This window comes from Podarcis filfolensis (genome assembly GCF_964270895.1).
Source record: "Podarcis filfolensis genome assembly, chromosome: 1".
NCBI classification, from domain to species: domain Eukaryota; kingdom Metazoa; phylum Chordata; class Lepidosauria; order Squamata; family Lacertidae; genus Podarcis; species Podarcis filfolensis.
The window spans coordinates 90,497,323-90,522,963 of NC_139604.1; the positions used below are offsets into that span (position 1 = coordinate 90,497,323).

The following is a 25,641-nucleotide window of genomic DNA, read 5'->3' on the forward strand; positions in this document are numbered from 1 at the left end:
CTTGGGGATAATCTGAATGTTTATAGTGTGGGAAAGGGAGTGGAAGAATGAAAGGTAGTTTCTTTCCGGGTAGTTCAGATAAGTGAATAGGGAATGCTTTAAAACTGGATCTTGTAGAACAGGTAGCTTTGAACAGGTTTGTTTTTAAAATAAAAATAGGCACACTTTTCAATTGTCTCCCAAGGCGTATGGTTGCCAACAAGATGGATTATAAGTGAAAACTACATTTTATTTTATGTTCTAAATGTTATATTTTTAGTAACAGTTCTGCCACATGGTATGGTTTTAAAATTAATGTATGCATATCTATTGGATAATCATGGATTATGTTTATTGCTGAGGAGTGCACTTGTTTGCATTGGGGGGGGGGATAGAACAGAAAATGCTTTTAGTAGGAAATTCTCCTTGTCTAACCTTGACTGCTGCTGTTCATTTTTTTCTGCTACAAATCCAGACTTTTTTTCTGAATTCATTTTGTCCAGGATGATTTAAAAATCTGACTACTGATTCTTGGGTTTTTGGTGATTCTGCTAAGTGTGGGTCCTTGCAGTGTTACAATTTTCCTTTAGAGGTGTCAGGTTTCATTAGATTCCCAGTTTGTCTGTCTGGATGAATGAAGATAGGTCCTTCCTCTTTAAATTTTGCCTTTCATGATGAAACTGACCTGGAACCTCCTCTTTTCCACTGCTGTGCACATTGCATGTGGTGCGTGTTCACTTTTATGGATTTAAATTGTAAACAAGCTTCATAAAGGATTTTCTTTTGGTGCTTCTTGTTGGTTGTGCAATAGGTGTCTCCAATTTCATATAGAGTTGGGAGTATAGCAGTTTATTTTTGAGCAGTGCAGTTCAACAGTACAGCTCCTTGTTCTGCCTTTGAGGCATAAGGAAAAATGGAATCTTAAGTTTCTGACAATAGTATTTATTGCAAAAGGTTTTCATTGCATTTATATTTCACTACCTCCATTTCCTAAGTTGGCCTTCTGGCTAACTGTCCAGAGGTTAACCAGGTCTAACTTTACTATATTTTTAAAGTATTTTGAAGAAACGAGTACAGTGATGGTCAACCAGCAAGAGCCTTGTGCACACACTATTCTGTTTGAGGAGTCTTTCTTTTCCCTCTGCATAGTAAATGATCACCTGTTGGGGGAAGGAAGCAGTTGAAGAATATCCAGGAATCACTTTTCCTGATCATTTGTTCATTGTGTACAAGGTGCATGAGCACTTACACATTTGTATGTGTGTTAAATATTGGTTGCCTGCAACCAGCAGCCTTAAGTTTTCAGTTACTCATCAAATTGTGCTTGCCTGAACATGTCTGTTCTTATACCCAATTGTGTTTTGCTGTGTTTATAGTTTGCCTTCTCGTTTTAACCAGTTTTTGCATAATGCAGTAATGTCATTTAGATAGTATTCAAATTTTTGTTAAAGCATCTTGTCTCTTATGCTGCCTTTGAGAGTAAACTCCTTCAAGTCAGCTTACAATAGCGGTATCAGTTATACATGCAGTTGGGTTTACTTTGGGTCAGTTAATAGCTGTATCTTTTGTTTGAAATGTTGGTGATATTGGTGGTTCAATGAATTTTACTTCTGTGGTGGTGTTAGGTTTGAGCTTGGTATGTAGCATAGCTGTCAACTTTTCCCTTTACTTGCAAGGAATCCTATTCGGAATAAGGGAATTTCCCTTAAAAAAAGAGAAACATTGACAGCTGTGGTATGTAGACATTTGTACTAGCAGCTGTAGATTTGAATTTGGATTAAAGACATATAGTATGAATTGAAATAGCATGTGGCACTTCTTCTGTTATCCCAGCCCTATACACAGCTCTGCATATGTGGAAAGAGATACTTTTTTGACAATTTCAAGCCTACCCTCCCAACTTGGATGCAGAGTTCTGGGGAAGAGCAGTGTTGCAGAATCTCTTACAAAGGACCCAGAGTTGATTGGTGAACCTGTGGCCCTCTACATACTGCTGGGACTGCAACTCCCATCAACCCCAGACAGCATGGCAGATTGTCAGAGATTATGTAAATTTTAGTGTAAAAACATGTGGAGGGCTACAGGTTCCCATCTCTTCCCTAGATAGAATCTAGGGGAGTATGACTGGACCTCCCACGTAATGGTCAAATGTATTATAGTGAAATACTAGAACATTTATTTAAAATGTTTAGTTAAAACCAAGACAGTTACTTAAAAACAACAACCCCACTTTCAAACAGTTTATGAACCTACTTTGTATCTGATGTATACCACTAATATCTTAACTAGATTGTATCAAGTATAATTATTATTTTTATTTTGAAACATGTTGGATCTTATTTTTATTCTCTTCTTACTATGCCTGATTATTCTGTATGTTCAACCAGGGTTTCATTTTTTTGTACAGTACATGGAGAAAGACAAATTGTAAAGCTGGAAGACAGCCATTGTTTTAGACAACCTACAAACTCTTAAAGAGGGAGAGAGAGAGGATTGTGTCCCGCTTGAATTTCTTTTGTATCCATCCTCATTTATACAACCATAGTATGTCTCTTCAATGAGAGAAAGGGGCGCAGATTTCTCCATAGCAATAGTATAGGCTTTACACCAAGGGACTTGCTGCTTAATATTCACTGCTTACAGGACATTCAGGATACCCCACTGGGATGCAGAAAAAGCTCCAGTGCTGCTTTAAAAAATGTAAATCCTGCAGGTTGATCGCTTGTCTAACAACTATTTTCTTACCACTACCTCTAAACTATTTCTAGTGAAAGTTGGGATTACTTTTGGTATGTCAGCAAAGTACTTTTTGGGTGTTATTTAGCTATTGCACCATGCCCCTGTTTATAGAAGCATCTATCACTTAACTCTAGTATATACTTGGATGTACTGAATTTTTCGAATATATAACTGGTGATTCATACCTTGGGTTTCCCCCTATTAACATCATTTCAGAAGTTTTATTTTTAATTCTTTAGAAATTTGGTATATAGTTTTGTAGTGTTTTGTAAATGTGTGTGTATGCTGGATTTCTTTTGATATCATGCTACTGTCAACTAGGGGGAAATGCCATGCTCCTTTGTATTTTAGGTAGGGGGAGATTCTATCACAGGGTTTGTTAGCTAATTTTCTATATAGATAGTCCAGTGTCATTTTTTAAATTAGTCGAATTAATTCAATTTGAAAGGAACCTGAATGTGATGTTCCATGGCTCTTGGTAGATCTGGATATATTTTTTCTTTTAAGAAGAGTAATTGTGTGTTAAATATCATCTTATGATCAGATGAAAATGTGCTGGATTGTTCTTAGTTTCATGTTTCCAGGGAGATATGACTCAGTGACTTTGCTTCCCAAGAATCTCTGTTAACGTAAGATTCCCCAGTTGATACATATTTATAAATTGTTGGCATCATTTTGATTCTCATTTGAGATAGAAAGCTGCTTTTTAAAAAGTAACTCCTTAGTGAATTGGACACCTGCAAGTGATAAAATAAACTTGGTGATGATTGTTCATACTGTTAATTAATTATTTCAATAGCTATTTATTGGTACTAAATATGGGATCTTCTAGGTTGCTCTTCTGATTTTAGTTCTCTACAATTGCATCATGGAATTAACTTTCTTCACTATTGTTGGTACTCATGAGTGTGTGTGTTTTGTAAATACTTTTTTATTAATTTTTACAGATATTAAACAATAAAATAAAGATACAAAAATCAAACCACAATCTAACATTTGAACTTCTAATAAGGAATCCTACTATTTTACAAACCTTGTTTTGAGGTTCTTTAAAACTCAAGACTTCCTTCCACCCCCTTCTACTGATTCTTTACATCTCCTCTGCATTTTGTTTCCATTTTTATCCAATTGTTACCCCTTAACATTTTCTAGATCCTTACTGCTTGGAAGTACTCATTAGTTTGTGATAGCAAAGGTTTATGTAATGGTGAATCTTGTAAACATCTCATGTAACCCTGGAGCTTCCCAGATCACCTATTCAGGATTACATCCTTGGAATTAGATGGTGGAAAAGAAAGATAGAGCTGTGTTTCATCCACATATTAATGCTACCTCTGCTCAAACCATCAGTTGATTTCTCTCTGTGGTTTTACATACCTGTTGAAAAGCATGAGAACAAAAACAGAACTTTAGGGCTAGATGCCCAATTAACCCTAAATATCAATGGCCAAGGGATGGAACAAAAGTCTCCCAGCACCATACTCTGGGTTTTTAACCCCAGAAAGGGACCATAGCCATTATCACACTGTGCCTCCAAGTCTCATCCTAGAGAGTCGCACCAGAAAGGTTATTATGGTCAATGGCATCAGAAGCTGTAAAAGGTCCAGAAGAATCAGTAGACTCACCCTCACTCAGTCAGATTTCGTGGCATAAGTTATCTAATCCAAAATTCATTGGTTCAGGTTATGGGGGGGGGGGGAGATTGAGCAAACAGATTCTAACAAACAAGCTAAAATAATAGAAAAAGCATACTAAAACACATGCAAAAGAACACATGAAGTAGAAAACATGAAGTTTCAAGGCTTTCCTGAGCTGGAAAACTATTACTGCAAATTTAGCCTGTATTCAACATGACAGGCAGTTGGTGTGAAGGCATTTTGATTCCTTCACAAATGCTGGAGAAAATGTGGTTTGGTTTCCATTTCAAAACAAGTTTTTCTTTAAGTGAAGATTTGATTTAATCCCCATGCTACCTGGAAATATATGTATATGCAGTGATCTTGTTGAGAAATCTAATTCTCCCCACCAAACTATAATAAAAGTGGGCCACAACCATTAAGAAGGCCAAGTGTTTGAAACAATTTTTAATACACTTCTCTATTAAAGAGAACTCCCCCTCTCACCAAGAACCTAACTCTACAAACCTGACTAGGCTACTTCTAAGGTTTGATGAGGCAAATTATCCTTCTTCCACTCATCTTAAAAGTCCTTAATGATATTAAGAATAATGAAGAGAGCTGTAGATTGAAACATGTTTGGATCTGATATTTTGCTATTAATGCTTGATATCCAGTTCTTGAAAAATGTTCTCATCACTTAACTGTCATCACTGACAGTGTACCGCTTTAATTTCTGATTAATATAAATGATAGTTGTATGACTGTAGCTGGATGGGAGAACCCATGCTTTGCATGCAAAAGATCCCAGGTTCAGTCACTGTGATCTCAACTTAAGACTGGGAATTATTCTGATCTGAAACTCTACAGAGCAGTTGCTCATCATTATGATAATACTACAGTGATACCTCGGGTTAAGAACTTTATTCGTTCCAGAGCTCCGTTCTTAACCTGAGGTACCATTTTAGCTAATGGGGCCTCCTGCTGCTGCCACACCGCCACCGGGCGATTTCTGTTCTCATCCTGAAGCAAAGTTCTTAACCCGAGGTGCTATTTCTGGGTTAGCGGAGTCTGTAACCTGAAGCGTCTGTTACCCGAGGTACCATCTTATAATCAAGCAAGATGGACAAATGTTCTGACTTGGTACAAGGCAGTTTCCTGTTTTCCCGTTTGGTAATTTATCAGTTGGAGAATTATGAACATATTCTTGTTCGTCCTTTTATTTATGCTCAGTACCTGTTGTCTGTGACTTTAAACCAGGGGTCAGCAAACTTTTTCGGCCGGGGGCCGGTCCACTGTCCCTCAGACCTTGTGGGGGGCCGGACTATATATATTTTTTTGGGGGGGGAGAATGAATTCCTATGCCCCACAAATAACCCAGAGATGCATTTTAAATAAAAGCACACATTCTGCTCAGGTAAAAATACGCTGATTCCTGAACAGTCTGTGGGCCGGATTTAGAAGGCGATTGGGCTGGATCCGGCCCCTGGGCCTTAGTTTGCCTACCCATGGCTATCTGCATAGGCTCCCCTCGGAGCTGCAGTATTCCATGATCAGGGTTCTGGTTTTTGGAGAAGCCCATAGCTGTATAGACTTCCCACCTGCAGAGGTCCACACATAACATGTAGATGTCAGGATAGGGCCAGGAAAGGCCATTTGACCTTATTGGTGGGGCCTCACTCCCTATGAGGACCCCTTCATGTCTTCTAAAATTTGAAAGGGACATGCTATATTTGTGCTAGCAGAATTCTTGATAAGTGCTGAGAAACGGGTTTGGAAGTAAAAGCTTAATGCTTTTTCAGCTAAGGATTTTCTGGTTGGTTCTTTCTGCTTATCAATTTTCTGCCAGCTGTATCCTTTATATATGCCTACCCAGACACACTGTGCCCCAGAACCCCGCTACCCACTTGTTAATCCATGACCTTTCCCTTTGTCTTCTGTAATGTAAAAGTGGTAATAGTTACCTTAATAGAGCAATTGTATGTGTAGATTGGTCAATGGTTTTCAAAATCTGCAATTTTATGTTCTTTTTACATGCAGTTGTGTAGGGGTAGAAGGCTCTAAGTCAGTGGTGTCCAAACTTTTTTCAAAGAGGGCCAGATTTGATGAAGGGCCGACCAAAGTTGGAGGGGGTTTTTTTTTTTTACCCCAGGAAATAAACTGACCGGCGGGCCGCATTAGACCCCCAAAATGGACTTTGGACGTGCTTGCTCTAAGTCTAAGTGTTTCATAATCTGCTAAAAATGATATAAGGAATATTAAATTAATTAAAATAAAACATTTTATGTTTTCCATTTTCAAACGTAGGCAAAACTGATAAAAAGCTTAGAGAGGGATTTCCCCCCTGTAGTTTAACCACCCAAAATACTTATCTGTGCTGCTATTGCTCAGTAATTGTGAATTGATGGCATTGTTAAGGGGCGTTGCTGAGAGGGTGCACATGGGAATGGTGCCAATATTTAAAGAATGTAGGGCCAGATTTTTTACTCCAAAACTAGTTTGGACCAGGAGCATCAGTGCTGTTTTAAGCACCCATGCTTGGTGGGAGACCGAGGGCTGTGATCTGTCTTCTTTTGAGTCTCCAAGGCAATTTTCTCAACCTAGGGCCCTCTGGATGATTTGCACTACAACTGCTGTTAGCCCCAGTGAGCATGGCAAGGAATGACAGGAGGGCACCAGGTTGGGGAAGGCTGCTCTAAGGTGTGAGCGCTTTCTCCTCCCAGTAGACAAGCCTTGTGCTTCTGAAGGCATGGAACTTGCTTGGTCCAAGGGTAGGTGGAAGGTTTGCATATTTGCCAGTATTGTGTGATGTTTTCCAAGTGTACCTGGAGTAGCAAGATGATGACGACTGATTTACCAAATATAATAATAATAATAATAATAATAATAATAATAATAATAATAATAATTTATTTATACCCCGCCCATCAGGCTGAGTTTCCCCAGCCACTCTGGGCGGCTCCCAATCAAGTGTTAAAAACAGTACAGCGTTAAATATTAAAAACTTCCCTGAACAGGGCTGCCTTCAGATGTCTTTTAAAGATAGGATAGCTGCTTATTTCCTTCACATCTGAAGGGAGGGTGTTCCACAGGGTGGGCGCCACTACCAAGAAGGCCCTCTGTCTGGTTCCCTGTAACCTCATTTCTCGCAATGAGGGAACCGCCAGAAGGCCCTCGGCTCTGGATCTCAGTGTCCGGGCTGAATGATGGGGGTGGAGACGCTCCTTCAGGTATACATGAGCTGTCTGGGCAATAGCTGCCTGAGCAGCAAGCCACTATCAATAGATCTTCTTTTTAGTGATGCAGAACTCTAATTTTGTTTTCTTTTAAAGAGTAAACTATCGATGCAGCAGTGCTCTCACTTCTGCCGTTACTACTGGGAAGTATTTAGTACCTGTGAAGTGGATTGTGTTGATGCAAGTGTGCATCCTAAGGGATTTAGACCTTTCTTTAAAGGGATTCCTGGCAGTTACAATTATAATTTTCATTCTAGGTTGCCTTGACTGTTGGAAAGATTGACTTTTTGCCTTATCTGCACCTCTGTGGTGGTTTATTGGAGAAAGAGCAGATTTTGTGATGCAGTGCTCACTGTTTCAACAATATTTTACAGGTGGTAGCGCATAATAGCAGCTCTTGGCTGTGCTTTCGTACGTGGGTGTTTCATGCCTGTTCTTGCAGTTAAGGGCTATAATATTAAACACAAACAGGGCTTGTTTTTGTATGCATTCTGTGATGCAAGACATGCATTGGAATTGGTTGGTGCACCTGTGTGGGTCTAAACAAAAAAAATTTTTTTCCTTCCAGTAGCACCTTAAAGACCAACTAAGTTAGTTCTTGGTATGAGCTTTCGTGTGCATGCACACTTCTTCAGATATCAGGTATCTGAAGAAGTGTGCATGCACACGAAAGCTCATACCAAGAACTAACTTAGTTGGTCTTTAAGGTGCTACTGGAAGGAAAAATTTTTTTTTTGTTTTGACTATGGCAGACCAACACGGCTACCTATCTGTAACTGTGTGGGTCTGTTGATGATAAAAGGTGTGTAACAGTTTTGCTGCTGAAGCTTTAAAAAAAAATGTGCTCAGAAATTGACATTGATTAAAATAACAACTTAGATTTAATCTATCCCATTGCTTACAATCATTGTTAATGGTTGAAGATATTACTATATATTACTATATATTCCATCACAGTGTTCTGTTGCTCCAGAAGCGGTTTGGTCATGCTGGCCACGTGACCCGGAAAACCGCCTGTGGACAAATGCCGGCTCCCTTGGCCTGAAAGTGAGATGAGCGCTGCAACCCCATACAGTGGTACCTCAGGTTAAGTACTTAATTCGTTCCGGAGGTCCGTTCTTAACCTGAAACTGTTCTTAACCTGAAGCACCACTTTAGCTAATGGGGTCTCCCACTGCTGGAGCATGATTTCTGTTCTTATCCTGAAGCAAAGTTCTTAACCTGAAGCACTATTTCTGGGTTAGCAGAGCGTGTAACCTGAAGCGTATGTAACCTGAAGTGTATGTAACCCGAGGTACCACTGTAGTCGCCTTTGACTGGACTTAACCATCCAGGTCCTTTACTTTTATTACTATATAAAATGAGCCCTAATTGGACAAAGCAAAGTAAATTACATGGAATATCATAGAAAGGGTAAAAAAAAGGTTGAATGCTTACTAATAGTATTTACACATTCCTTTCCATTGATGTCACATTCCATGTTTCGTTGGAAGCATTGGGGGGGGGGAGGTACATTTGTATCTCTATATCAGCCTTTCTCAACCTGTGGGTCCCCAGATGTTGTTGAACTACAACTCCCATCACCCCTAGCTAGCAAGGCCAGAGCTCAGGGATGATGGGAGTTGTAGTCCAACAACATCTGGGGACCCACAGGTTGAGAACCACTGCTCTATATGAAAGGAGTACAGCTCTAATGAGGCTCATTGCAATTCTTATATAAGTGTGAGCTCTTTCCCGCAGCAGTCAAAATACTGGCATTGTGGTATCCCAATACAGCAGGGAAGAAGGAACCTGTGGTCCTCCAGATGTCACACCCCAGCTCCCATCAGCCCTAGCCAGCATGTCCGATGGCCAGGAATGATAGGAATTGTGGTTCAGCATCTGAAAGACCACAGGTTCCATACCCCTGCAATGGAGCTTTTCTTCCCTTCTACTTTCCAGTATTATGCCATAGTAGTCTGTTCAACAGACATACCCAAATGACCCTTGGAAATGAGGCCCTTGTTTTATCTATTTGTCACTGTGTTAACTGATGTGCAGAATTCCTTGCCAAAGGGCATCAGTGTAGTCTGTGACATGAATTGAATAGATTCTGTTCCCTTGATGATGCTACAACATAATGCATTGCTTTGCTACCAGAGCTGTAGTAATAAGCTAGGATATGATTTATACGATTGCTGGGTGACTAAAACTTGCTGATACATGCAAGTTATTCAGCATCAGTACAAACTTTCTCAAGTTACAAAGTTATAATTCACAGTGTTCATAATAACCTGTTGCCCAGAACCTGAGCTCAGTGTAAAACACACGTCTCACATGAAAGAAATACAGGTTAAGAAGCCCATAGAATGCTACATGAAAACTCCGTTTGCATATTACCTTAAACCATAGTTAAAATAAACTATGGTTTAATGTGAAACAGCTGCTGAAATCCTGGGACTCCTTATCTGCTCCTGCTTCTGTTGCAGCTGTGCTGTCTGTTCTTTCCAAACAAATCATGAGCAGAAGACAACGGCTCATCTTGACTTGTTTCTTGTGAGTTTATCTGGGAGAAATAAACACGACAAGTCAGACTATTGCTCTTTCCCTGGGAGTGTGGGAAGTTTAGGGGGAAAGTGAAGTGCCTTGGCTTTCAGCAGTGTGCATCAGCATGTTGCTCATTCACATTAAACTTAGCTTATTTTAATTGTGGTTTAATGTCCCATGCAAATTGCCAGTTTGTATATCCCCCCACTCCTTGGTAACTTGGCAGAAATTACACAATCACTGCATTCTTTTACCCATGTATTTTAAACTCAGTGAAACCTACTTCTGAGTAGATATTAATATTTTTTTAATTTCATAAAATTTATATACCACTTGATTGTAGAAAAAACCTCAAAGCAGTTTACAATATGAATATGACCGTGCTGTAAAATATCAAGCCACAGATTGGATGAAATTTAGCTATTTTTTGTGAAAAGTTTTATCTCCTTGTGTAAAGGCACATAACCTTCATAATGCACTATTCAGAAAAAAGTTACCACATGCATGTATACTGGCATACCTTAATGTCTGGTACAGAGGAGCTCCTGTACTATATTGGAGACACAAAAGTCGTGGGACTAATTTCCTGGGGATTAAGTTGAATTGAATTGTCAAGTGTTGGGCTTTTCATTCATTCTGGAGAGTCAGCCTGTACAACACTTTTACTTCATTAATAAATTGGAATGAAAACACTTAAAAAATTAGTCCAGTATTGATGATGTCATTTTATGAATTATTTCCAGCAATACAAATTATTTCCAGCATGTATTGTGAATGCTACCACCAATCTGTATCCGCATCTTTGTGTTCAATGAGGGTTGTATTAAATACTGTGAGATGAGTAGTTGCATCCAGTTAGCTTGCAAATCTCCTCCTGATTACTTGCTTTTGATAAATGGTGAGATTAGAGCCAGCTGGGGGCCTATTGTACATAAATACTTCCTCAATTTGTTGCAGTTTAAAAGCCATTAGCATAACATTAGTAAAAACTCATTCAGAAAGGATTTTGTGAGAACTGTTCTGTTCTAGATATTGACCATTGGTGTCTTATGGAAGTCATGTCTTACTGTTATCATTATCTCCCTATATTCTTACCCAGTTTGATACTGCAAGTGCTGTTGCTTTACTTGCTTATGTAGCCAGAATAACAGTAGCCACACAGAAGGAGGTATCATTAGGCTTGGAGTATCTTGAGATTTGCAAAAGTACAAAAACACTTTTGGCATATTTTCCTCCCCATCACTTTTTTAAAAATTTAAAAAAAAAGTCCTTGGAGTGTGCAGCATGTTCAGTGGGCAGAGAATATTGATTAACGTGTGTGTGTGTGTGTGTGTGTGTGTGTGTGTTAAACCTAGACCTGGAAGGGTGAGATTTGACATTAGTACCAGCATTTTGTAGATTCTTGGAGAGAGGGTGAAGGCAGTGATGACTATGCAGGGCTTTGCATTGGATGAAGGACTTAAGTATTAGCAAAAATCTGTTTTAAGCTGGACTGGGCATTCAAATTCTCTTTCCCTCTGGACTTGTACTAATCTCACTGTGGAACTGTGGAAATGAGTGTAGACTGGAATTCCTCGCTGGACATAGTTTATTTTTCCATTTTCTGTTTGTTCATTATTATATATGCAGAAAATAAGTAATATATTGTTTAGAAAAAGAAAATGAGAAGGTGTGGGACTGGAGGTCCCTAAAGAGGAGCATCTCATGTTGCAACAATTTGTTCCAGGTATCACTTGTTCCTTTGTATTACTAAAGGGCAAGTTGCAGGAAGGCACCAGCAATGTACCTGCAGAACTCCAAGTGAATGTTGGCATTGATTCCCACAGCACCACTTAAAAAGAAGTGAATAATTAAACATGTCGTAATAATAAATAGTCCACCTTTCATTTTGCCTAGCAGTGGTGTAATGCAGATGTGTGCTCTACCCTATTGCAGCATTGTATGCACACTGCCAGGCCTGTCTTAGGCTGTATTTGCAAGCAGAGTCTTGTGCTGAACTTCATGTCCAAGACAGCAGGGCACCTGCCTTGCCAAGACTCATTAAGAACCTCACTGAGGGGGCAGATTTATGACTTCAAGGGCAGCATTTTCCCTCTGCTAATTTCAGGCATATGTTTTTAGAAGTCATTTGTGTGTTTGGATTCTGCTTTTGTGTTTAAGTAGCACATGGGTAGGCAAACTAAGGCCTGGATCCGGCCCAATTGCCTTCTAAATCGGGCCTGCGGACGGTCCAGGAATCAGTGTGTTTTTACATGAGTAGAATGTGTCCTTTTATGGCTGCCCAGGAGGACTCCCCTGAGGACCCTGCTCCTTCCTGCCACTTACCATCTGGCCTGGGGCGGGGCCTGAAGCCTCACAAGGACTGCTTGCTGCTTACTGCCTGCTGTCCAGGAGGACTCCCCTGTGTGAGTGCCTGAGGGCCCTGCTCTTGCCACTTACCACCTGGCCCAGGGCGGGGCCTCACAGGCCTCACTAGGACAGTTGTTACTGCCGGAGGGGCACAGAGTGTTTTTAAAATATTTTTTAAAATTTTCTTTTGGGTTTTTTGTATGTGGGGGGTGGGGGTGGGATGGATGTTTGGTTGGGCTTGGGGAATTATTATTATTTTTTTATTTTGATGTTTTTGTAATTTTTACATTTTTTTTGTTTGTATTGTTTTATTGGTTTTGTTTGTTTGTTTAAGGTGTTATTTTGTTCTTGGGGGAGGGGTCAGGGCTGCCGGAGGAGTGGGCCCCAGCCCATAAAATGGCTGGGGCATGTTCCACAGGGGGGGGATGCACTGGGACAACCGATCTCAGTGATCACGGGTAGGAGGAGGAGTTACGCTAAGACTAGACCATGTCATTACAGAGGGGGCAGGTTTAGTCGTTGTCTGAGGACTATTCCTGCCTCCGGGTCTGGTCCTGACCGGATGGATACTAGAATCAGCAAGGGATACCCACATGACCTGAAGGTGCTGCTGTGCAATGCCAGGTCAATGATTCATAAGACCGCTGCCATCCATGACTTGATCATGGATGGAGGACTTGACCTGGCATGTGTAACAGAGACTTGGTTGGATGAAGCAGATGGGCCTGTCCTTGCCGCTGCTTGTCCACCAGGTTTCTCTTACGCACAGCAACCCAGGTCATGTGGGCGGGGAGGGGGGGTTGCAGTGATTTTTAGGAAGTCGTTTGCACCAGGCGTCCTATTGGGAAGACCCAGTTTTCCGAGTGCATGTTCTGGAAGTTGGGCAATAGGGGCAGTACAGGATTCCTTTTGGTGTACCGACCTCCCCGCTGCACCAATGATTCCTTGCCCGAGCTGCTTCAGGTTGTGGCGGATGTTCTCCTGGAGACACCTAGCTTGGTTGTCCTAGGGGGTTTTAACATCCATGCCGACACGACCTTACAAGGGGCCGCTCGGGACTTCGTGGAAAGCATGGCCTCCATGGGGCTGTCCCTGAATAAGTCTGGCCCAACCCATAGCCGCGGACATGCCTTGGACCTGGTGTTTACCTCTATGGATGTTGGTGATCTGACACTAAGTAAAAGCGAAACGAAAGAAGTGCCATGGTCAGATCACTTCCTGGTGCAACTGGACTTCTCTGCGACCCATCCCCTCTGCAGGGAGGTGGGACCAATTCGGATGGTCCTCCCGCGCCACTTAATGGATCCAAATGGTTTCCAGAGAGTGGTAGGGGATGCTTTATCCCATGTTGATGGCCTTTCAGCCGATTTCCTGGTGGCCCACTGGAATGTGGAGTTAACCAGGGCTATTGACTGTTTGGCTCCGAAGCGCCCTCTCCGATTGCATGGAGCCCGGACAGCCCCGTGGTTTTCCACGGATCTGAGGGCAATGAAACAATCGTTGAGACGGCTAGAGCGCCGGTGGCGGATAACTCATTCCGAATCTGACCGGACACAGGTTAGAGCTCAACGTCGAGCCTACCAAGTGGCGATAGTGACGGCGAAGAAGAATTTCTTCACCGCCTCTATTGCATCTGCAGAAAACAGCAGCAGGAGACTTTTTCAGGTGGTTCACAATTTAGCGGAACCACCTGCAACATCGGGGCCCAGTACGGGCCACATGTTCTCCTGCAATGATTTTGCAAAGTTTTTTGCAGATAAAATCGCTCAGATTCGGGAAGAAGTAGACTCCACCGTGGGAGCAGGGCCGGGGTGGGAGAGTGCTAGAGTTCTGTCTAGTCAAGTTGAGTGGGATCAATTCCAATCTGTTACCTCCGAGGATGTGGACAGGCTGCTTGGACGAATGAAACCAACCACCTGTCTCCTGGATCCTTGCCCATCCTGGCTTATAAAAGCTAGCCGGGAAGGACTGGGCGATGGGCTTCGTGGGGTGGTGAATGCTTCCCTCCGTGAGGGAGCCTTCCCAGACCCGCTGAAAGAGGCGGTTATTAAACCGCTTCTTAAAAAAACATCTTTAGATGCGGCCACGATGGCCAACTATCGCCCAGTCTCAAATCTTCCATTCTTGGGCAAGGTGACTGAGTGAGCGGTTGCCGAACAACTCCAGGGACGCCTGGAAGAAGCGGACCATTTGGATCCCTTCCAGTCGGGATTCAGGCCTCATCATGGGACTGAAACTGCCTTGGTCGCACTGGTTGATGATCTCTGGCGGGCTAGGGACAAAGGTGAGAGCTGTTTCCTAGTTCTGCTGGATCTCTCAGCTGTGTTTGATACCATCGACCATAACATCCTTCTGGACCGTCTTGAGGGGCTGGGAGCTGGGGGCACTGTCATACAGTGGTTCCGCTCCTTCCTCCTGGGCCGTGTTCAGAAAGTGGTGGTGGGGGATGAGTGTTCAGACCCCTGGGCTCTCACTTGTGGGGTGCCTCAGGGTTCTGTCCTCTCCCCCATGCTTTTCAACATTTACATGCAGCCGCTGGGAGAGATCATCAGGAGGTTTGGGCTGGGTGTTCATCAGTATGCGGATGATACCCAGCTCTACCTCTCTTTTAAATCAGAACCAGTGAGGGCGGTGAAGGTCCTGTGTGAGTGTCTGGAGGCGGTTGGAGGATGGATGGCGGCTAACAGATTGAGGTTGAATCCTGACAAGACAGAAGTACTGTTTTTGGGGGACAGGAGGCGGGCAGGTGTGGAGGATTCCCTGGTCCTGAATGGGGTAACCGTGCCCCTGAAGGACCAGGTGCGCAGCCTGGGAGTCATTTTGGACTCACAGCTGTCCATGGAGGCACAGGTCAAATCTGTGTCCAGGGCAGCTGTTTACCAGCTCCATCTGGTACGTAGGCTGAGACCCTATCTGCCTGCGGACTGTCTCGCCAGAGTGGTGCATGCTCTGGTTATCTCCCGCTTGGACTACTGCAATGCACTCTACGTGGGGCTACCTTTGAAGGTGACTCGGAAACTACAACTAATCCAGAATGCGGCAGCTAGACTGGTGACTGGGGGCGGCCGCCGAGACCATATAACACCGGTCTTGAAAGACCTACATTGGCTCCCAGTACGTTTCCGAGCACAATTCAAAGTGTTGGTGCTGACCTTTAAAGCCCTAAACGGCCTTGGTCCAGTATACCTGAAGGAGCGTCTCCACCCCCATCATTCTGCCCGGACGCTGAGGTCCAGCACCGAGGGCCTTCTGGCGGTTCCCTCATTGCGAGAAGCAAAGCTACAGGGAACCAGGCAGAGGGCCTTCTCGGTAGTGGCGCCCGCCCTGTGGAACGCCCTTCCAGCAGATGTCAAAGCGATAAACAACTACCTGACATTCAGAAGACATCTTAAGGCAGCCCTGTTCAGGGAAGTTTTTAACGTGTGATATTTTACTGTATTTTTGGTTTCTATGGAAGCCGCCCAGAGTGGCTGGGGAGGCCCAGCCAGATGGGTGGGGTATAAATAATAAATTATTATTATTATTATTATTATTATTATTATTATTATTATTATTTTATTTAAAATGCATGTCTGGGTTATTTGTGGGGCATAGGAATTCGTTCATTTTCCCCCCTTCAAAATATAGTCCTGCCCCACACAAAGTCTGAGGGACAGTGGACCGGCCCCCTGCTGAAAAAGTTTGCTGACCCCTGAAGTAACATCTTAAAGATTGTCGCAACAGATGTAACTTCCATGTCACTAGCTTCTCTAATCCCCAGACTTCAGTCTAACAGAATCTTCTCAGGTTTGGACTTCTGTCAGGTTAGCACAGGGCTGCATATGAATAGTGGAGCTTATGTACAACTAGTTTATTATCTGTGTTGCTGATAAAGTGTGCATAGATCCATACTGTTTTCCTGATTTAAACTTCTTTGGAGTAACAGAAGTGTTGCAAAGGTCAAATGAGCCAAATGCCTAGTGTATTTGAGGTGCCAGAACAGAGAAAACAGTATGCTCATATTTATTATCTTACCTTGTTACACATCCTTGAATCTTGCCTTCCTGCAATGTACCTTCAGACTCTGACAGTTAAGTCCAGTCGCGTATGACTCTGGGGTTGTGGTGCTCATCTTGCTTTACTGGCCGAGGGAGCCGATGTTTGTCTGCAGACAGTTTTTCCAGGTCATGTGGCCAGCATGACTAAGCCGCTTCTGGCAAAACCGGAGCAGCGCACGGAAACGTTTACCTTCACGCCGGAGCAGTACCTACTTGCACTTTGACGTGCTTTCGAACTGCTAGGTTGGCAGGAGCTGGGACCGAGCAACAGGAGCACACCCTGTCGCAGGGATTTGAACCACCGACCTTCTGATTGACAAGCCCAGAGGCTCAGTGGTTTAGACCACAGTGCCACCCCCGTCCCAGCAATTTATCCTACTTTCCTGTAAAATAATGTTCCCATTAGTGACACATAAAGAAAAGTGGGAAAACTATTTGTTTCACAAGTAGTTAAAACAGTGAAAGGTGGGCTGCTCCACAACCATGCCACATTGCAATTGGTTCCCTGTTTCTCTGGTTTCTTGCAGAAACTGGAGTCCTTTCCAATAATTATTTGAGAGAGTTCAGAATGACAAGGCTCAGTGAAGTACAGTGGAACCTCGCTTGTTGAATGCTTCGGAAGCCGAACAATTCGAAACCCGAAAACCAACAACCCCGGAAGTGAATGCTTCCGTTTTCAAACACGCCTCGGAAGTCGAAAGGCTTCCAAGACGCGTTTCTCCATTTTTAAAAAGGAATTTGCAATTGTGCCTCAGTTGTCGAATGTTTCGGAAGTCGAACTGTCTTCTGGAACGGATTACATTCAGCAACCGAGGTTCCACTGTACCCCTTCAGCCCTGGTTTCTCCAGCCCTTCCCCCCCAAACCTACCATTACTAATGGTGTCAGGAAGGGTAGGGTAGAGGATTTCAGCAGTGCCAGAGATACTATATTTTTAAAGGCCTGGATGCTAGAGGGAATTTCCATTGTTGCTGGGGGAGCCTGGGAAATAGAGTTCTCAATATCCTCTTTGTTGCTGGAGTGGGAGGCATTGGTGACACAGCCTCTCATATTCCCTGGTCGTAATGGATTCTCTTGATGGCCACCTGGGTCTCAAACATTACCTCTACTTGTAAAGATAGTATTTCTACAGTATTCCCTGCCATTGGCCCCTCCTTTTTTTGCAATGACACTTTTTGAGAAAGGGGAGAGACAGGTGGCAGGAAGGACTTGTTGATGCTGGGGTGAGCCTGTTATGAGCCATTTTTGAAATTGGGCAGGATTTGGGCCCTGCCCATGAAGGATAGTTTTCTGATCTGGGGTAATTCATTTCTGATCTTCTTCCCAGTTCTTAAATTTATCACCCTTACTGCTTAACATGTGTGCTCTTCAGGCACTACTGGTTTAAATACTGTCAGAACTGTACCATGTGCTGCAGAAGCAATCCTGGTGTTATTGTGTTGTGTATTTTATTGGTGATTCTTCTGGACTGAAAGGAAATACAAAAATAATATATCATATACTGCACTTATACTGCCTTTTTTATTTATATAAACTAGGGTTTGCAATTTGATTCTGGCAGGCACATGCAGGCCTTACTTCTTCTCCTGGTAGACCTTTGTATAGCTACTTCTTTAGTTATAGAATAAGAGTAGCAGGTAGTCCCTTGCATGGTTGGAAAATAAACAAAACAGGAAGCAATGAAGAGGTTTGATGCATTTGTGTTTGGAAGTTCTTATGGTGCGTCTCATGGAGGATGCCCAAAAGAAGGTTTGATCATCTAGTGGATAGATGTGTTATATTTTGTGCATCAATATTTATATTGCTGTAATTGCACATAAAGCTTTTATTTGTTTGACACTTTCTGCTATTGATTTTGTTAGAACAGTTGGAGCAGTGCAAATTAGTTTACTACTGTAAACACTCCAGTTGTGTTCAGAGCACATTCATTATTCATATCCTACTCAAACATTCCTCTTATTTACTGTGATAGGCTGCCAACTTTCAAAAGTTAGAGACGTGTACATTTGTGACTTGGTCCTCTGGCTTCTCACATACATTCTATTGTCTTTGAATCCAAGTTATCAGACTGTTTCTTTTCAGACTAACACTTTAAAAATATTTTCCATGCAGCTCTAAAAAAGTTACTGGTGAAGAAATGTGGCCTTTGGGCTGAAAATGTTTCCCCACTCTGGGTTAGAGATTATGGCTTGCATTTGTTGAAGACCTGGATTCAAGAGTTCCTAAATGTTGGCTGGTCTTTGTAATCAGCCAAAATTTATACTTGCCAGGACTTTGTCCCAGAATGGTGAGATCGAGGCACTTGTATGTGATCAGTATGATGTCAAAGTTAATATATCCCTTCCAAGCCATAGGCAGAATGTTTGGGACCTTCTGTGCCACCCTATGCTTGAAAGCACACTGAGGAACAATATTATAATCTCCTGCTAAGCTTGGAGTTGAGGAAGGAGTCTCTGCTCTAAAGGTACAGAAACCCTTCTAGGGAAGATCTTGAACGGGGTCAACTTAGTGTCTTAGAGCCTGCACCCACCAGCACTCTCATCTGTTAACCAGACAGATTAAACTTTTTGATCCAAGGGGGCTTGACTGTTAACTAACCCCACACTAATCTCACAAGCAAATGGACCAATAACAGGCCTTATAAAACCTTCCCCTCCAAATCAGCTCCACAGTATGAGCAACTATTTGCTTCAGTAGCAATGCAAACTCCTTGCCTCATTGCCTATTTAACCTAGTACCAGTGATGTGGGTTTTCCAGGAATATTTGAATTGGAAAACTTGCATCAGAAAACTTTCTGATGCCCTAGAGCAGGGATTCTCAAACTTTTTTACCACTAGGGCCAACTTGAGATGGTTGAAAATTACCGTACTGAGGACCACCAGTCACAAAGTGGTGGTGCAGGGCTAGAACCAATCACAGAATGGAAACAGATGGAGTCAGAATTTGGCATAATCAGCTGGAAATTGTTGACATCCATGTCTACTGATATCTAAATTCTTTGCCTCAAAATTTTTATTGTGGAAGGAGTTCTATAGTTTCCCAGAATCTCAGTACAGTGGTACCTTGGGTTACATATACTTCAGGTTACATACACTTCAGGTTACAGACTCCGCTAACCCAGAAATAGTACCTCGGGTTAAGAACTTTGCTTCAGGATGAGAACAGAAATTGTGCTCTGGCAGCGCAGCAGCAGCAGGAGGCCCCATTAGCTAAAGTGGTGCTTCAGGTTAAGAACAGTTTCAGGTTAAGAATGGACCTCTGGAACGAATTAAGTACGTAACCAGAGGTACCACTGTACAGTTCTTATCCTGATGCGTGCTTTTGCTAATGAGGCCTCTTGCTGTGTGCACGATTTCCATTCGCATCCTGGGGCAAAGTTCGCAAGCAGGAGCAGCTACTTCCGGGTTAGCGGAGCTCGCAACCTGAAGCATTCGTAACCAGAGGTACCACTGTACAGACATGTGGCTCAACCTCCCAAATTTGCTGATCCAAAGGCTATAAGCAGAGAAGGTTATTTTTATGTTTTCCCTTCACATCCTGACATGCCTCTGAACGTATTTTACTCAGCCCCTGTAATTTCTTCTCCCATTCTCCTTATACCTTATTATCTCCAGTTGTTTTCATCTCACCTCCCTTATCCTTTTACGTTCAGTTCTCTCTCCTATAACAGCTTTCCTTTCTTCCTTTTATGTTCTCTGTTTATTAATGTATTGTAGTTGTTGTTTCCAGTTAGTTATTATTCATGGGCGTAGCCAGGATTTATGTTGGGGGGCAGGCTTCATGATAGTGGGGGGCAGATAAATCAAATTTAGTGGGTATTTTTATTGATTTACTTGATCTGGGGTGTATGCGGCAGCTTGGTATTGTTATACCAAGGCTTCTTGAACAAACTTACTGTACAGCAATTAATATCAGTGGCTTCTTCTGAATCATTTAGGCTCTTTTGATGCCCCTTATTGAATGAGTGCCTTGTTCTCACTCTGGTCTGTTAGCAGCATGTTAACAGCAACCAAATTCACTGCAAACCTTAGTTCTTGGTGCTTTATAAAGCATATGCTGAGGCCAGCAGGCCCCAATATAGTAGCAGAAATTTAGATCAGGAGTGTTCCTGTTGACTCATGGTATCAGATTTAAGGAGAGCCAGGGCTTTTAGGAAAATTCTGCTGTGAGCAGAGAGATTTGATGAGAGATTTAGAAGCTTATGGTTCATCGTTCATATAGTTACTGTACTGCAATTTGAAAATTGATTTGAGTTTTGTATGAACCCAGTCTTGGAAATAAGCACACAAGTTAGTTGTTGTTGTTGTTGTTTAGTCATTTATTCGTGTCCGACTCTTTGTGACCCCATGGACCAGAGCACGCCAGGCACTCCTGTCTTCCATTGCTTCTCGCAGTTTGGTCAAACTCATCTTAGAGCTTCGAAAACACTTTCCAACCATCTCATCCTCTGTCGTCCCCTTCTCCTTGTGCCCTCCATCTTTCCCAACATCAGGGTCTTTTCCAGGGAGTCTTCTCTTCTCATGAGGTGGCCAAAGTATTGGAGCCGCAGCTTCACGATCTGTCCTTCCAGTGAGCACTCAGGGCTGATTTCCTTCAGAATGGATAGATTTGATCTTCTTGCAATCTATGGTACTCTCAAAAGTCTCCTCCAGCACCATAATTCAAAAGCACCAATTCTTCAGCGATCAGCCTTCTTTATTGTCCACCTCTCACTTCCATACATCACTACTGGGAAAACCATAGGTTTAACTATACACATCTTTGTTGGCAAGGCAATGTCTCTGCTTTTTAAGATGCTGTCTAGGTTTGTCATTACTTTTCTCCCAAGAAGCAGACATATTTTAATTTCGTGGCTGCTGTCGCCATCTGTAGTGATCATGGAGCCCAAGAAAGTAAAATTTCTCACTGCCTTCCTTTCATCCTCTTCTATTTGCCAGGAGGTGATGGGCCCAGTTACTATCCTGCACATTTTTTTACTAGCCCTTAAGAGAGGCTGGTAGTCTGCATTCCTGGTCACCTGTGACTTCTAGGCAAGTTGTTAAAAACAAGACAGTTATGAACCAGCATGTTTGTTTTTGCTCCAGATTTCATAAAACAGCTACTTGTTTCTGTTATGGCAGGAGTGCTGCCATTACTTGATCAGTGACTTGGCTAAGTATTGTGTTATGACTGGCTTAGCTGCCCTGGATATATCTGCCTCAAAGGCAGAAGAAATAAGTACTAAAGCAAAATAAATAAAGGACTTCTATTTTTGTATGTTGATTTGTGCGCAGTTGATCATTCAGAAAATCAGCTAATAAATTTAATAAACTCTTAGCAAGTATGTGATTTCATATTGATGACCATCTACTTAGTCGATTCCAGAACTAGAAATGGAATCTTCTTCTTTTAAATAAATGATTATTGTTCTGTCTCACAATAGAGAATGATGTTCAGGCAAACACTGCATGGACATTTTCCTATATGCTGTTAGAGATATGACTATAGATAACTTGTCTTATGGTTTGAGAAAAAACATGCTCATGTTTCAGTATTTGAAAATATGAATGATGGGTTGAGTTGCTGGGTTTTTAAAGAAACTTTTTTTTAGCATCATAAGCCTCTCTAAATGAGAAGAGACACCAATGCTTTACTAAAGTTTGACTCATTAATTTGGTCCGTGAAACAATTCCGTTAACTGTATAATCCCATAACTGAACTATCCCATCGCCCTTTAATCTCCCACACGATAGCCACCATTTAATTATACACTGCTGCAAATGCTTGCTTTGCAGTTTGCCCTGTGCATTTTGAGATCTTTAAGGTAAAGTGATATTTCTAGCAAAATCACAAGTATTATCTGTTTTGTTTTCTGTAGGGTACTTAACTTGGTTTATTTGTGGTTTCATGTCCACTAACAAAGGCTTATACTTGTGTTTTGAATAACCAGGGCAGGGCTAGCCAATGGGATGCCTTCCAGATGTTGTGAAATAAAAATCTCATAAGCCCCGCTAGCATGGCTAAAGATCAGGGATGATAGCTGTTGTAATTAAACAATGTCAGGGGGTACCATGTAGACTACTTTGGATGTAGGCATTGAAAAATGTATTGCATCATAAACCTCCAGCCAGGGTAGATTTGATTGAATCAAATTGATTTAAATCACTAATCAGTAAGGCTTGATTTAAATCATTTTTTTACATACTTCTGCCTCACCAGAGTGGTGCATGCTCTGGTTATCTCCTGCTTGGACTACTGCAATGCGCTCTACGTGGGGCTACCTTTGAAGGTCACCCGGAAACTGCGATTAATCCAGAACACGGCAGCTAGACTGGTGACTGGGAATGGCCACCGAGACCATATAACACCGTTCCTGAAAGACCTACATTGGCTCTCAGTACATTTCTGAGCACAGTTCAAAGTGTTGGTGCTGACCTTTAAAGCCCTAAATGGCCTCAGCCCAGTATACCTGAAGAAGCTTATTCACCTCCATCATTCAGCCTGGACATTGAGGTTCACTTTTGAGGGTCTTCTGGCGGTTTCCTCCCTGTGAGAAGTAAAGTTACAGGGAACCCAGCAGAGGGCCTTTTTGGTAGTGGCGCCCTCCCTGTGGAACGCCTTCCCATCAGATGTCAGAGAGATAACGAATTGCACAACTTTTAGAAAACATCTGAAGGCAGCCCTGTTCAGGGAAACCCAGCAAGATGGAAGGGGTAATAATAATAATAATTTATTTTACAGAACCTTTCCACCCTTGTTTGTGGAACCAAGAGATCTGGAAATGTCCTTTCTTAAAATATAAGTTGAAATTGTCAGGGTTCTGAAAGAATGGACAGACTTTTAGAATCATAGCCATGGAAGAACTTCTGTTTGTAAATTCCTGTTATAAAAGCTGCCACTCTGGTGCTTTCTTGAGTGTTGCTTTTAGAATAATTCTTTTGGGTAGGACATAAAACTGAACTTGTTCTAGAAATCCTGTGCATGGTTTCTGTGGGAGGAGAGAGGAAATGAGAAATCCAAAACATGAAAGAACTAGGCTAGGCTAGAGGCAGCTTATTTTCAGAGCTGTGCAAATAAGAAAAAAATCTGTGCTAAGAGAAGCTGGGTATTGTGATGGGTATAAAATTGAGCACACTCACTTAAATAAAATAAAATAAAAAGTTATGTACTAAGATAGCACAGGTCAAAATATCATTCCACACCTGATGTAAATTATAAATGTATGTCTTACCTTAAAAGACAAATCACCAAGGTCAGTGAAAGAGACTTTGCTTAGCTAGAAGTCCAAACTTGAAGCTGCTCTGTTGAAAGAAAATATATGCATGGTCTGCGTGACAACTGGAAAATACAACAAAAACTATTACGTATTACATATAACTTGCCATTGGGTCTTGCCAACCTAAATCCATCTCCCATAATGTTTTCCGGCCAGTGATGGTTCCTGTTGAAATTTCTATTAGTTTGTTGTATATATTTGACAGTAGACCCATAACATCTAGAATAGAATCCTAGATCAGAAGTTCAAACCTTGTTAATGGGCTGGCAGATTGTAATTTGGATTTTTTTAAGAAAATAAAACCACTAATGTTCTTGCAACCACCCCCAGGTAATTTTACAAGTCTAGCCTTAATTGTACTTAAGTAACATAAAAGTCAATCCAAAAGCCCTTCAGTCTATATAACCCTATTTTGTCCAAGCCTTCTACCAATTTCCAGAAATCTGTATTACTATTTTTTTAAAGCTAGCATTGTATTCAATAGGTGTTAGAGGGGAAGAGGTAGGAACCAATTTTCTCTGCCATTCTTTCCAGACCACGTAATAAGTGGATTAGAAAGATGCATCCTAGGTGGAGTAAATGTCTGAAACAGGTCTTGCTTGCAGGTTTCCCACATATTGTGGCCGCTGTGAGAACCAGATGCTGGACTGGATGGAGCATCACCCTGCTCCAGTAGACTCTTCTTATGTTCTTAAATGGCAAGTCTCATAGCAGAAATCTTACTCAGCTATCATTCTGGTTTCTGAGCTTTCAGCAGCCATTGGCTGCACACTTTCTGTAACATCTTCCCAAACGTAAGGGCAAATGTGAATTACTTTAAATGTTGTTGATGCAAGTCATTAAGACGAGAGCCCTTTAAAAATCACTGGTGTTGACTTTTCCATTTTGTAATTCATATATTCTACGAACAAGATTTAGTTGCAGCAAATGAACACAAATTGGTTTGCAGCTAAATTATCCCACCTTGAAGCATAATCCAAGATCTCTGATCATGTATTTTGCACTACTCAATTATATCTGCCTGTAGAGATGAGGTGGGGATTATGAAAATTAATTTACTGGCTTTCTTGTATGTGTGCAAAGTCTGTAAGTAATATCATTTGGAGCGAAGGGCCACAGTCCAGCATTCTGTGTCCAGAAACTAGGCTGATAATTATTGGGGGGGGGGAAGTGCTTTTCCACATAGGAACTGTAAATATTACACTTTCTCTGGATCTCGACAGCTAGGAATCTTGGTGTAAAACAAACTAGTCACTTTCAGAAAAGCCCGCCTCAAACTGTAGGTTATAAAGCTGATTTACATACAATTCTAGTTTGTACTTAATGATAAGTTGGGATTCAGGATAACAAAGTAATTTTGGCTGCTCTCTTCCTGCTGGCCAAATAGAAAGAAAATAGGAGGTGGGTGGAAATCTGTGAGCGCAGCACTTTGCTTTGGTTTGCTTAAGTTCTCCAATTACCACTAAATCAGCATACTTAACATGTTTATATTACATGCAGATTTCTTTTAAAGGACAACTTTTTATCTAATAATATAACTGAAACTGAATCTTATTTAAATAATATAATCTTACATTTTAAAAATTGTTCATTCTTTGAAAGGACTGGAAATATTTTATTCCTAAATGGACACTCTTAGGAAGCTGAATTTGGCAATTACGTGACTTCAAAACTCCTGTGTTTTCCATTTTTGAATGCATGAATTTGATGCAAAAATGCCGTCATTTTTTCAGCTTTTGTAGCAAGTCTGTTCATTTGACCTCTGGGGATCACAACAAAATTAACAGTAAGTTAGTTAACTTAGTTGGAGAAACTGCAATATAAATGCTGTGTAGTCGCGCCAGTAGAACAAATATATAAGTTGATCATGGAGTGCCTTGAGGACCTGTATAATGTAATTTATA

General features: G+C 41.8%; 1 protein-coding gene across 8 annotated transcripts in view; it reads left to right on the forward strand.

Annotated features, from left to right (window-relative positions):
* The window catches only part of SIPA1L1 (signal induced proliferation associated 1 like 1), a 150,637-nt gene that overhangs the window by 1,199 nt on the left and 123,797 nt on the right, over positions 1–25,641 (forward strand). The window lies entirely within an intron of this gene.